Genomic DNA, 14,666 nt, shown 5'->3' with positions numbered 1-14,666 from the left:
ATGAGTATATCCTTCTGCCTTGCTTCACATATTTAATGCTGCTTGGCTAGTTTTAGTCGTGCTAGCATCAGTACAGGTAGAAACAGAGAAACATCAGAGAATCTGCCATGCATTGCCCCATCTAAATACAAATGGAAAGTACGAAAATAAAAATATAGATAACTTTATTAAAGCAATCAATGTTCCCAGTGTTCCCATGGTGAAAACACATTTTTTCATATTATGTTCAAGTCAGTTGTTATCCAATTTTAAAACTATAAAATATAATAAAGTCTATTTTTAGTTTATTTTGTTAATAAATAGATTTTTTTAGGATTTTCAGAAACACTAATGTTATACATAGCAAAATATCTGTAGCCGTATGACAGCCATGTATAGTAGAAGTCCAAGATATTTCTACAACTCTAGCGTTAGGTTCTTCCAGTCAAACTTTTTCCCCTCACTGTAGATTTCTTGCAGTGTTTGTGTTTGTACAAAAGTGTTGCGTTTTTCAGCCCCCGCCCGCCCCCCAAATAATAATTAATAACAATAAAACCTTGCATACTTTGAGGATAAAAGTTATTTTATAAATGTAGAATGCAGAACTTTAATGAATAATAGTGAAGTTTGTTGAACTGAGTAAAAAGAAACCAACTGATAATTCAGAAGTCTTTTTGACAATCAAAAACAATAATTTTAAATTATAATATAATTAAAAAAATAATTAACACAAAGACGAAACTTAGCTTTAGCAAAGTTGCCATTTTTTTATTTAAAAAAAGTGAATTACTCTTGTTTAGAGGCTCTAGACGAACTTGGTCCTACACCCAGGCCATTTTACCCTTCTATATAGCTTCCGGAAAGTTTTCTCTGTCTTTGAGTTCTTTTGGACATGTTTTCTTTCAATTTAGAATAAGAAAAAATATTTCTTAATCGCGACATTTTTGCTCCTTCATACCAACTCGAGTGTTTTTCCCCCCTTCTTCTTCGGTGCTTACCCAGCCAACATGTATATATGGGCCCCACCTGGTTTTTGCTCGGGCTGGATGGGTACCATGTGGGCATGGGCTCAAACTGGGCTTTTTGTATGGGGCCTACTTGGGTTCTTCACATTAAACCCATATGGGCCATCCCAAGTGAGCACTTTTAGTAGGTCCTAGCTGGGTCAAACATGGGAAACACTTAACTTGGTCCAAAATGGGAAACACATGTAGGACCCACTTGGGTTTTCCACCTGGGATAGACATGGGCAAACACAGTCATTTAAGGATAGGCTGTTGTTGTGTGCCCCAGGTGGGGCAAAGTTAGGTAATCAATATATGTTTTAGTATCGATGACACAGGTGGGCCCCACCTGGTCAAACTAAATGGGTCGCACATGGGCAAATGCAAGTCAGACCCTGAAAACATGTCTATGTGGGCCCCAGGTGGGGCAAAGTGAGGTAATCAATATTTTTTTTTTTAGCACTGATGACATAGGTGGGGCCCACCTGGTCAAACTATATGGGTCGCACATGGGCAAATGCAAGTCAGACCCTGAAACATGTCTATGTGGGCCCCAGGTGGGGCAAAGTTAGGTAATCAATATATTTTTTTAGCACTGATGACATAGGTGGGGCCCACCTGGTTAAACTATATGGGTCACACATGGGCAAATGCAAGTTAGACCCTGAAAACATGTCTATGTAGGCCCCATATGGGTTATGTTAAGTTAATATGGGCATATATTTTATGTGGGCTCAAGATTGTTTAGTATATATGGGACCCACTTGCGTTTCTAACATCAAATCCATATGGGTGGGCATCCAATGTAGGTCCTAGTTGGGTTAGTGATGGTAAATGTGTACATTGGTTCAAAATGGTAGCACATGCTTATGTGAGGATTCTTCTTCTGTGAAGAGCCTGAGAAAGTGTTATTTGAATAAAGGAGGATTTATTCCAAACAAGCCCATCACAGATTGCGCACAACCCAGGGAGTTCTGAAAGTCAAATTGTAAAAATAATCTCAAAAGAAAGTATGAACATAACTCTCTTTTATAACCTGCAGACGGCACCCATGTGGTACCATTCTCTAAGAAATCACCCTAACTTTAACATATTTGGCACAACCTCAGTCTATCACTTTTGCTACCCTTACGTACAGTCAGATGTTCTTGACCCTTCATTTTTGACCCTCTCAGTATTTAGCCTTGGCTAGCAAATGTACTCAAAGTCCACATTGAGACCTCAAGATGTTATGTGTTATCAGACACTACAACCCAGCTGTCAAGTGAGACTATAGGAACTTTGGTGTTTTTGAACATTCAATGTTACTCAAAACACTCTGCACACTATTCCAAATAACTGGTTTGAAACTGGTTACTTTTTAATTTTAGATTTCATTTTATGTACTTAATGTGAACTCTGCATGGTAGGCTGCATGGTGAGGCTCAGATAAGATAAAATAAGGACTTCATGATTCTTCTTAGGTAAATTCACTTGTCACAGCAGCAATAATAAGTGATTAAAACGGACACAAGAGTAGAAAAAAAGAAAAGCAAAAAATACGAATAAAAAACCTAAGATAAAAGTGAATTACACAGACAAAATCCAGATTTGGCATTTGCAAATTAAGGATTACTGGTTGTTCAAACAATTAAGACTATTTACTTGAGCAAACATGCAGTTGAGGATTTTTAGTAGATCAGACACACTCTACTGTATTAGAGAAAAGACAGTTAGTTACATGGAAGATGGAAGTTTTGGTTAATCAGATCCAGTAAAGCTCCTGAAGTATATTACCGATCTGTTAAAATGTTACTCTTCAAACTTGTGCCCTCAAATTATATAACCAGAAATAATTTATATTTTCTTTGAACTAGTGGAAAGGAGAGGGAATGGGGTCTTTCAAGCAGTCACACTTCAACTGTGAAACTCCCTTGTCCTTATGGTGTATTGACACTATTGAAACTTTTCAAAACCAGTCTAATGTTAGAAGAGCTTTTAGGTAAACTGTTATTCTTCTTCTTATCATTATTATATTTTTATTAATTATATTTTTATTATGATGTTGATTTGGGTGACACTTTTTGATAAATATTATATATTACTTTTTAAAACATATTAACCATCCCTATGCTTAAAAAACTTTTAAAAATAAAATTGTTCTTTTAAACTTGTGCATTGTTTGACTTTTAAAATTTTTGTATCAGGTGTAAAACGACTTTTTAAATAAAGTTGTTTTTAATGTGAGCAGCTCCTATTGGCTCGTTTAAAAAGAGGGAGGAGCAGATTGCACCGCCTAGCGTCTAGTCTTCGCGGTCTTTCGTCTGTTGCGCCTTTTCTCTCCCTGGTGTTTAAGAACGTGGAGGACAAAAGGATACCAAAGAATCGAAAACTATGACAAAGGTAAATACTTAAAGTTTGATACGTTTTCATCAATGGTTATTTTAGTAACTTTCTATAGTCGTCCTAAACGGTATAAGGGGGAGAAGCATAACATCTTTAGCTAGCAGGTAGAACTGGGTTAATTTGCTGCATTGTCTTTGGCAAACATAATTTAAAGTTAATTAAAAAACTCTTACTGCCTATATTCTACTCAATAAAGTTCATCTTATCTTATTCTGTTTTCATTGCACCATTCTCTCTATACAGTTTTTGAATTTACACACTATAACGTACACGGCAGTTTTTTTCTGTGCTTCTGCAACTGTTTCTTGGGTTTTCCTATAAGGTTTTTGTAATTAATTTAAAAAATTTATATTATTTTTTTGGCTTTAGTGGATTCCTGCTCAGCTAACTCGGCCATTATGCACTACCCAGTAAACAAAATGGCTGAACAGTATCTTAAATGTCTGAACATGAGCTAGTCATACCATGTTACGTAATATTCATGTGCAGTGTAGCAAGGTGATTGTTTAAATTACAGGAGTAGATGCCTGCAGCTGAAACGGTTTTCTGATCTGAATACGGTAATGTTACCAGATATGCATTGTACTATGGGAAAACGGTGGTGGATCAGTGTGTAAAAAGCCCCCAAAAGAAACACACAGCGTCTTTAGCTCAAACACTGTCTGATCACTCTCTTAGATACTGTGCTGTTCCATCTAGTTATTGGTTACTGAGAAATGTTAGGTCATTAATTAATTAAGAGAGTGCAGCTGTTCAGATCAGATGGTGGAGTAGGAAAATGCAGAACATGTTATTATAGCTGAATGCTGTGTAAAATACTAGTAATAAATCTAACTCCCATTTATGGCTTTTACTACTGTGGGGCTAAATAAAAAATTACAGACATAATGAAATCTGCTACAATTACAAAGCTTAAGTTTAAAACAATTATTATATATTAAGCATTTTTTTGCTCTTTTTTTTTTTTTAATTCTTTTTGCTAATAATGGACTCAATTTTATTATCAACTTCAAAGACCTATTAAACTTTTAAACCATTAAATCCAGGAAATTAGATGCCCGTAAATGTACGAGACCCTCTTTATGTCTAGTATCCCCAAATATTTAATAATCCTTTCTAAAAGTACACAAATTTTGTTCTTTTCAATTAAATATTGCATGTTCAATGTATTCTTGAGCAGGTAAAAATTCCACTAAATTAGTTTTTGCATATTTTTAAGTATAATCAAATTTTTATAGTTTGCGAGTACTTTTAATTTGGAGATTTTGCCACTTGATTTGAAGTTTGGATAGTGCTTTATAGTAATTTGTAAATGTTTTGAACTCATCTGGCTTCTTAATAATTTAATAAAAAATTAACAAGCCATGTAATAATTTGAAAACCACTAGGGACCACTTATAAAAAAGTAATTCCTTTTTTACTTAAAGGAATTTAGGATTTATGTCTGTCAAGTCATTTGTTCTGGCATAAGTCACCATTTTGATATATCTTCCTGTGACTTTAAAGTCTGTCAGCTAGTTAGATACATTTTTGCACTGCTAGTGTTTGCTGCTTGAATTAGTCAGTTTATCATATAAACACATGCAGTGCCTTTCAAACTTTTAATTACACTGTTCATTTTGTGCATTAGTAAGAGAATCTTTTATATTGAATTATCCTGGGAAAAAACAAAAATGTTTGTATTTTCTCATGCACTTTCTTTCATTTCCTTATCACGTTTAGATTCTTCAAGATCACAAGCACCATCTTTGACATGTAAGTAACTTTCATATTATTTGTATTACTTATTATTATTATTATTATTATTTTTTTGAAAAGTGATGGTCTTTGGGGCATCCTTTTTTTTTATTGGTATTAAGTATATATATTTATTTAGGCACAGGAGGCAATGATCTATTTTAAAATTTAACATTTATTTAATTTTCATCTTTTATGCTAACAATAATGCCAACAGTGTTCTCTTCACTTGACCCACAACTCTGACAGTTTTGGTCCTCTGCTCTCCTCACAATTGGCTGATTTCCATCTGAGCTGCTACTGTCAACTGCATTAAACTGATTTTACATTGCCTTGTTATTCTAATCTTTATCTGCGTTTTGGACTCCAAACATTCACACCTGCTGTTAGTAACCAGAGCTCACAAGAGTGTAAGGCGTGTAGTTCAATAAAGTGATCGATGTGTTCACTAGCTGATTTCAATAAACCGGTAACTTATCAAATCCATATTTTATAGGAAGTACATTACTGATAAAAGTGGTAATAAACACGGTAACCAATAAAAATTTAAATTTCCTGTTATTAAAAAAAAATACTGCAGTGAGCTCGGTTTTCTAACACCAGGTGTGAACATCTACAGTCTTTAAGCGCTGGTAAAGATTTAAAAATAAAAGCATTCAATAACATAACATTAAACACTAAATTAGTTTGATGGTGTTGACTGCAGCAGCTCAATGTTAATCAGCTGATGGTGATGGAAGCAGATGAGCGTTTTTCATCATGGTTGTTAGTGATGTGTTGGTCAAAACGAAACGGCTCTTTGAAGTGAACGACACAAGCGTGTTTTTTCTCTCTCTCTCACCCTCTCTCTCGCACTTTTTTTCCGCTTCACTCTGCACTCGAGCCTTGTGCTTTGCGCTGGGAAGAGGGGGGAGGGGCGGTTGTTACACACGCAGTAGCACAGTAACAGAGCAGGAGGGAGAGAGAGAGAGAAAGAGAGCCAGGGACAACAACGTCACATTAGAAAGGTATAGTAATCATCCACAACTATTTTCAATTGCGGATGATAAAGGATTCAGAAAGTTTATTCATGCAGGCCCATATGACAGAGAATGTGCATCTTCTGTTTGTTTTCATATTATAATTTATATTTAATTGTGTTGTGGTTTGCAGTGTTTTGTGTTGTTTCACTTTAAATTTGTTTAAAAGGAAAAAGCTGAAAATTTAAATAGTTAAAAGTTGAAATGTAAATAGTTGTTTTTTTTGTATTATATGATTTATTTATTACATTTTATGTGGAGAGAATAAATAAAAGTATATTTACGGTGGCTGCTAGAGACAAAGCACGTACAAACCCCAAAACACGTAAAAACTCCATAGCACGTACAAACTCCAAAGCACGTACAAAACACAACAGAAGTGCTCCAGGATGCTAGGCACAGTGTTGAGATTTTGTTACCTAGTGGCTACACAAGCCAGGAAGTACCAACGACCGGATTTGGTGTGTGGTAGTAACAGGTAAATGAACAGCTTTTGGAATTTTTTATGAATATATATGAGTGCTTGTGTATAAATACACAAAAAATACACATATGATTTCAATTGTGTAAATTAAGTGATCTAGATAGCTCTGTTTTGGAAGTTCAGTTGACGCTAGAAATGGGTTTTGGAGTTTGTACATGCTTTGTCTCTAGGGGCCACCATATATATTTATATATAAACATATATAAGTAAAACCACGTTTCTTTTTTTACATTAGTAATTCCTTTTGTTCATAATTTTATATTGTTGTTAATAATAAATTAATTAAAGCAACAAAACAACCTGAAGAGCCGGTTGGGAGCCGAAAGAGCCGGCTTTCTAAAAAGAGACGAAAATCCCATCACTAGTTGTGTAATATGCTGGTATTGATATGATCAAAAATGAACTGAGTTGTTTCGTATTCTATAGAAATTGTACATCTAATTAATAACAAGGCTTTCTGCTGATGTTATTAATTAAAAATTTATTGTTTTATTTTTAAGCAACAACTTTTTAGCATGCAATCAGTCCATGCTGTACAGGACAGATTTGTAAACTGTGCATACAAAAATAGACTATTTTACAAAATTGCTCTTTCAACAAATGTAAATCACAGCAGATTTTTTTTGTTGTAGGTGCACTGTCACAACTAGAAATGTGGGGGGAAGTCCTCAAAGTTGAAGGCAGAACAGGAAAATACATGGAAATAACAATTTTCCTTTAAATGGTAAATGGCCTGCATTTTTATAGCGCTTTTCTAGTCCCTAAGGACCCCAAAGCGCTTCACACTACATTCAGTCATTCACCCATTCACACACACAATCACACACTGGCGATGGCAAGCTACATTGTAGCCACAGCTGCCCTGGGGCGCACTGACAGAGCACATCAGTAAAGGTCGATCTGGATACTTGATAACTGTTGGTATAGGTATGACATGAATTTGAATCTCCATTATCACAGGTTTTAATTGGGAGGGAACATGCAGATATACAGGAGGACTATAAACAGCAATTCCTATTGCATACAACTGTTTTAGAAAATACCAACAACACTGTTAATTTATCACTTGCTGGTCTATAGACTTTACAGTGTGGATGGATGGAAAATCCATCTGGCTCCACTCTGGCTGAATTGGTGCTACAAACAACTCTGCGCTCGGCTTTCCTGGCTGTGTGTGGATTTATACTTACACATCCAAATTTTGACCCTATTTTTCTTCCTTTCAGCTGATTGGTCAATTTCATGTCAATCACCAATTAAACAATCCAATCAGAGAACATCTCCAGAAGTTGATTCTGTTCATCTGGACGTAGCATTTTCAGTGGGAGAAAATGCTGCAAGTGCTACGTCCAGATGAACAGAATCAACTTTTGGAGATTTACTTACCTGGATGATTGAGCATGCATCAAGACAATCAGAGAACAGATAGGTTTGGCTGTTGGAGGGCTGCATTACGGAGCTTCAGGTCCTGGAAGAATAAATTCCCTTTTACATACCAGACCAGCATTTTTCTTCATTAGCACGAAGGAAAACAGTCTGTGCGTGTCAGAGTTCTGTGGTTTTTGTGTCACAGGGCTTATAATATGTGTAAAAATCTGGCCAGGGACCATCACATCACACTGCTATCATATTTTTCTGTTGCTATCATGTTTCTTTTCTGAGATGTTGTTACTTTTATGACAGATGTAACGAGAAATCTTCCAGAAAGTTAAATTTTTTATTCTAATCAAATATTTGATTCTGATAACAGATAAAGATTTTTTTTTTTACTTTTGTTCTGCTATTTCATAGTTTATACAAATTTTGGCCAATTCCTATTTATTTTAACCCTTTAGCCCCCAAAAAGTCGCCAGCGACAGGTTTTTCCAAACCTGTCTCGTCAAACCTGAGCTCTGCCAGGGGCCCAACACGCCTGGACTTTTAGAAGAAAAGAGATGTCCGAAAATAAACCACAGGGTCAAATACTTAATTTTGTTCAGTGTTTTAGAGTTATTAATTTGAATTGACTAATTTAAATATTTTATTCATGTACATTTTGATTGCCTTTAGTAAAAATGGCAAAATTTCAATTTCTTTTTTCTTTCTGTTATTAATCCTTGATTACATTCATATAGTATACAGTAGAGGAAAAAACCTACCAGACCTACCAGTTATCCTGCGTAACATTATTGGGGATAAAGGGTTAAGGAAGCGCAATTAATTTTTTTAGTTTAGCTTGTGTTTACTACCATTTTTTTTTTTATCACCACACAGTAAACATTAAGTAATATGTAAAGTGTCCATTTATCCTCCATTCCGGTCCATTAGCTTAAGCTTAGGCTGTTGCCCCTCGACCCAATCCGGTACTAAGTAGAGAGGCCCAGACTTCGCTCTCTCCAGGCACTTGGCCCAGCTCTTCCGGAGGAATCCCAAGGCATTCCCAGGCCAGCCGAAAAACATAGTCCCTCCAGCATGTCCTGGGTGTTCTGGGTCTCTTCCTGGTGGGACGTGCCCAAAACACCTCACCAGGGAGGCATCCTAACCAGATGCCAGTATCTAATCTGTCCTTTTTGTATGTTCCCCTCAGGTTGCCATGGTAGCAGATACAGGGGAAACAAGTGTAGACGATGCCACAAGAAGGATGATGAAATTCCTCATATTACCTGAGCTGGCTGTGGAGTACAACATGCTTGGCCGACATGGGGGAAAAAAAGTTCAGAGATTTGCGTCTTTTTAATGTTGTGTATGGTAAGTTAGTTTCACTTGAGACATTTGAACTTTAGAAAACTAAACTTTTTTAATAAAGTGTTTGAAAGTGTAACTGAGATTGGTTATCATGCAATTTGTATATATTTTTTGAGGCAATAAAGTGAAATAAACATTGTTCTTTGAAAATCATCACCAAATGAAGTAAGCTAAGATTAACTTTACTTTGGCTTGCCCGTTTTTCTTCTTCTTCATTTGCAGAGGCACTGAAGAATTATTTAACATCAAAAGTCAACTTGCAAGAAGCAGAGAAAGCTCTGTCCAAGTGGTTCAGTGGAGCTAAAGACAGAGGAGGACCGAGGGCTGCAAGGGTACAAAATAGACTTACGGCTCTGTAATAAAACAAACCCTGCTGATTCAAGATAAGCTTTTGAGTTTTCCATCTGACTTTTTCCCCATGTTGCTACAGTTCCAAATATCTAAGGAATTTTGCTGTAGTTTGACATTTCTAGTTTTTAAACGTTTACGCACTTTGGAATACAGTTACGTAAAATCACAGTTGTTGGACAAAATAAATGTGAAAAATGTTGTTTTGTGTACCCTCGTGATTTTTGAAATGGTTTTATTTACAAACTAGATTTTGTTTGCGGTCAGCTTTAATATATTTGGTGTCTTTGTGTCACAGAACCCGTATTAGCCGTCTGAAAAATTGATTTTGTGACTGTTTTACTACATGGGGCCCACTCAGTGCCAGAACTTAGTCAATTCAAACTAGAAATAAGATGCAAATACAGAACCCACTGCTAATGCCATTCCAACTTTTTAGCTCATGTTTTCCTCATGTTGTACCCACTAAGAACTTGAAAAATGGGGCCTAGGTGGGTTTCAGTGTACTTTGCCCAGTTGGGGTCCATTTAGTTCCCAGATTTTACCTATATAACACCGAGATGGGCTTATAAAATGGGGCCATTATGGAACCCGCGGACAATCCCACTTAAAACCCACTTTTTAGCCTATGTGGTACTCACATGGTACCCACAAAACAACTTGAAAGGTGGGGCCTGGGTGGGTTTCTTTGTACTTTGCCCAGTTGGGGTCCATTTAGTTCCCAGATTATCCCAATATAACACCGAGATGGGCTTACAAAATGGGGCCATTATGGAACCCGCGGACAATCCCACTTAAAACCCACTTTTTAGCCTATGTGGTACTCACATGGTACCCACAAAACAACTTGAAAGGTGGGGCCCGGGTGGGTTTCTGTGTACTTTGCCTAGTTGGGGCCCATTTAGTTCCCAGATTTTACCAATATAACACCGAGATGGGCTTATAAAATGGGGCCATTACGGAACCCGCGGACAATCCCACTTAAAACCCACTTTTTAGCCTATGTGGTGCCCACATGGTACCCACAAAAAACTTGAAAGATGGGGCCCAGGTGGGTTTCTGTGTACTTTGCCCAGTTGGGGCACATTTAGTTCCCAGATTTTACCAATATAACACCGAGATGGGCTTATAAAATGGGGCCATTATGGAACCTGCGGACAATCCCACTTAAAACCCACTTTTTAGCCTATGTGGTGCCTACATGGTACCCACAAAAACTTGAAAGATGGGGCCCAGGTGGGTTTCTGTGTACTTTTCCCAGTTGGGGCCCATTTAGTTCCCAGATTTTCCTAACATAACACCTATATGGGCATTTAATATGGGGCCATTACGGAACCCGCGGACAATCCTATATGGGGCCCATTTTTCAGCCCATTTCCAAACCATATGGGCCCCACATATAAATGTTGGCTGGGTTAACGGCAACTGGCATCCTTTTCGGCGCATTACTGCACTATCACTTTGAGGTCACTCAATACTGTCGCCCTTCCTGTGCCACTGACATTATGTACTCGAGCCAGCCGCCGTAATTTCCACCACCTTTAGAGTTACCTCCCGTGTATGGCAATGGGAATGATTTATTCTTACAAACTTCTTACAGTATGTTTAAAAAGAACAAAGAAAACAAAATGAATGCATATGAAATATAAAATACTAAAACAAATATAATAAACGAGAGTATATATACTAAACCTGTAGGCATTAATTATTTCATGCGTGTAGTTATTCGTGACTGCGCTACACACTGAAAGCAAACTTCTGACAAGCGTCATAATTCGGTTACAAGAAACGTTAAAGTTTCATAACTGCATACCTGTGTCTAATAACAAATGCATAAATGTTGTTGTTTTTTCATAATCAGTCGCACGGAAGTAGCTGTCAACGTGCGTAATCTGGGCGCTGCAGCTTTATAAGCAACTTTCTGGCAGACAATCACTTTTTGGCACACCACCTGTTGAGGATCATGGCCTCAGATTTGGTGCTGATTCTCATTCCCACCGCTTCACACTCGGCTGCGAACCGTTCCAGTGCGAGCCAGAGGCCATCACTCGACGAAGCCAAAGAACCACATCAACTACGAAAAGCAGAGATGAGATTTTGAGACCACCCAAGTGAAAGTCTTCCGCCACTTGGCTACGCCCAGAAATTCTGTCCATAAAAATAATTACGAACAGAATAGGTGACAAACGGGCAGCCCTGCTTAATGATATACAGCAGGAGAATGCATGGAGCACCTGTAATAAATACTGTATCAATAACAAGGTTAATAAAGTGTATTTCTTAACCTTTCAGTTTGTGGGTAATGTCGCAGGTTTGTTGTACGGACCTGTTTACACTGTCTCTATAAGTTTTGTAAACCAAAAACAAACAAACAAAGGCGTCTGTTTAGTCTCTTGGCCACACAACAACAACTCACAGCAGAGCAGGAGTGGAGGGGGAGGGGCGCGGTTGGCCGGTTAGGCTGTGACTGGACAGCAGGCGGGAAAGTGATGTGACGGAAGTGAAAGGAGAGCAGAAGTAGATGGCGGGAGAGATGATGTAGAGGTGAAATAAGATAACGGGAGGAGGGATTTCAAGTGATCATAAAATCCAGAATGGCCGTCGTTTGGTGAGTGGAACCAGATTCAGCAACAACACCAATAAATAAGCATGTTGGGAGATTAGGATGTCATCCAGGGAAGACGGACGTTGTTTTGCTGTGCTGTATTTTTATGTGAAGTGTATATATTTATTTTTTATATTGCATGTATTTTGTGCAGTGTTTTATTTAGTTTGCATGTTTTTAGTTGCCGGCAAATTGTCCTGGAGAGACTCCGCCTTTTCCCCCGTTTTTACTAATTGGACACACCTGAGAGAAAAGAAAAGGTAATTTACAGAGTGCTCAAGGACACATAAGAGGTTTGGAGCCGGTGTTCAACAAAAATGTAACACGGAGAATGCGAGACAGACAGAGGAAAGACACAGACGATCAGAGGGGAGAGCGAGAGACGATCAGAGAGTAGAGATGATCAGATGGAGCAGACGACCAGCGACTGGGAAGAGAGATTACCAGCGACTGGAAAGGGGAAACGATCAGAGGAAAAAAAGGCAGATGACCAGCGACTAGGGACGCGTAGCGGCAGTCTGGTGGCAATAACGACAAGAGCCAGCTCGTGCACTGCGGGAGAACAGAAGCAGTGAGACCGCGGTGCCGATTGCAGTTTGAGGAAGTGGCGGGCGGAGTTGAGAGCTCTGCCCACCCGGGTAAGTCTTTGACTTATCCTTTTTATAAAGTAAACTGCCAAAGGAATAGTGACTGCCGCTCCCTCCCTTTCTTCAGTGCACCAGGACGTGGAATGCGGGGAGGAAGGCGAGGACTCCGCTGGGTTTCCCTCTTTTAATACTACGCTGGACCTCTTAGTTTTCTGTGACTTTTAGGCCGTGGTGGATTCCACTGGACTTTTAATGTTGTGTGTTATTGATTTTTATTGTGTCTTCCCTTGGCCAAGGTTGTTTTAATTCATTTTATATTTTTAACTATTTAAACATAATAAATTATATTTTTAATTCTACAGTTTTTGTATCGTGTGCTTTTCCCTCGGCGGCTCCACTGCTCTGCCCGCTTTGAGGAAGGTTTCCTTCCTTTTAAAAAACACAAACCATCTTGGAAACATAATCAGCCTTTCCGCTCCGGTGTCACAAACACAATGCCAATATTAACAAAACTAACAAGGTTAGGCCAAGTGTTACGACCCAGCTTGGGGCCATGGAAGGTAACATAAACGAGCCCATCACAAGGGAGGTCAATATAAGAAAAGGGTTTATTACAAACACAGAACTGAAAACTGTTAGTGTAGCTTACAGCGAATCACTAATTAAACAACACAAAAGAACTCTCACACATTCAAATACAAATGAAAACTAGCCACTCAGGCAGAAACACATCTCAAGGCTACTCATGCAGAACTCCCACGCTTAACCTGAGTTAGGCAAGCGGGGTCAAGGACAGAGGCAAGAGGGACAACTTGCCTGCTCAGTCCAAAAACATAGTCTTCCCCTGAGTGAAGGATCCTCAGGCTTTTGTTGCCACAATGAACACAGTTAGTCGCTTCATTGGTCCCTGGAGCACCACAAATCCCCAGGCAGTCAATGGTCTTGAGGACTGGCACATTAAAATCTACATGCAAGTGGGCAGGCACGGGTCCCCAGCCAGCCAATCGTCTGTGAGTCCTGGCACGCTTGGATTTCTTTACAGGATGGCCGGCCACTTCCTCCGAGACCAGGGGCCTTAACACCAAGTTTAAAAAAAAAAAAAAAAAGGAAATTCAGCAAAGCTTGAAAAATAAAACTGAAAACTAGAATAAAAAATAAAATCAAATGTCCATCAAGATCTTTACAACCAACAACATAAAATTTATCTTGATTGGCTAGTCTAATTCAAATAAATAACCCCTAAAGCCCTGCCTAATGAGAAACCTGACGCAGGGTCATTTGCATACTAACAGTGATTGGATGTTTAGCTCGGGGGAGGGTGAGTGCAGTGTGAGCCTGCGCACAAACAGAGCACGGAGGGAAAGAGCGAACGAGAGGTGAAACCTATAATCTCATGTGTGCCTTTTCCAGTGGATTTTTCAACTACTGTAGTAAATCCTGTCCATGTTCAGTTTGTGGGTAATCTATTAATTTCTTTCTCAACTTCTAAAAGAAAACAGATTAACCTGATTTTTAGATACTAACAGTCTCTTCTCTGGGGATCAGAATGGGTTTCATAAAGAAAGGGATGATGGATAGTTTATTATGTTTGGAATCAGAAATCAGGAAAGCTCAAACAAATAAGGAAATGATGATAGCTGTCTTCTTTAATACAGGCATACAACGTGTTATGGAAAACATTAAACCCAGAAATCTAGGCGTAAATGGAAAATTGTAGTATTGAATTATAAGACTGATGAAAGAATATAATTGTCTTCCCTGCTATTCTCCTGTTCACACTCCAGTCCAGAAGGT

At 38.2% G+C, this 14,666-nt stretch overlaps 1 long non-coding RNA gene across 1 annotated transcript; it reads left to right on the top strand.

Annotated features, from left to right (window-relative positions):
- Window positions 1-1,750: 1,750 nt before the first annotated feature.
- LOC146645224 (uncharacterized) lies at window positions 1,751-9,882 on the top strand. The gene is made up of 4 exons (XR_014909124.1): window positions 1,751-3,365; window positions 5,091-5,123; window positions 9,175-9,335; window positions 9,555-9,882. It is a non-coding gene; the product is annotated as an uncharacterized LOC146645224 (long non-coding RNA).
- The last annotated feature ends 4,784 nt before the right edge of the window (window positions 9,883-14,666 follow it).

This window comes from Rhamphochromis longiceps, linkage group LG20 (genome assembly GCF_057381845.1).
Source record: "Rhamphochromis longiceps isolate RC_006_pf linkage group LG20, R_longiceps_female_GT1.1, whole genome shotgun sequence".
NCBI classification, from domain to species: Eukaryota; Metazoa; Chordata; class Actinopteri; order Cichliformes; family Cichlidae; genus Rhamphochromis; species Rhamphochromis longiceps.
The sequence above is the reverse complement of the archived record's forward strand: the minus strand, read 5'-3'. Positions and strand labels throughout refer to the sequence as shown.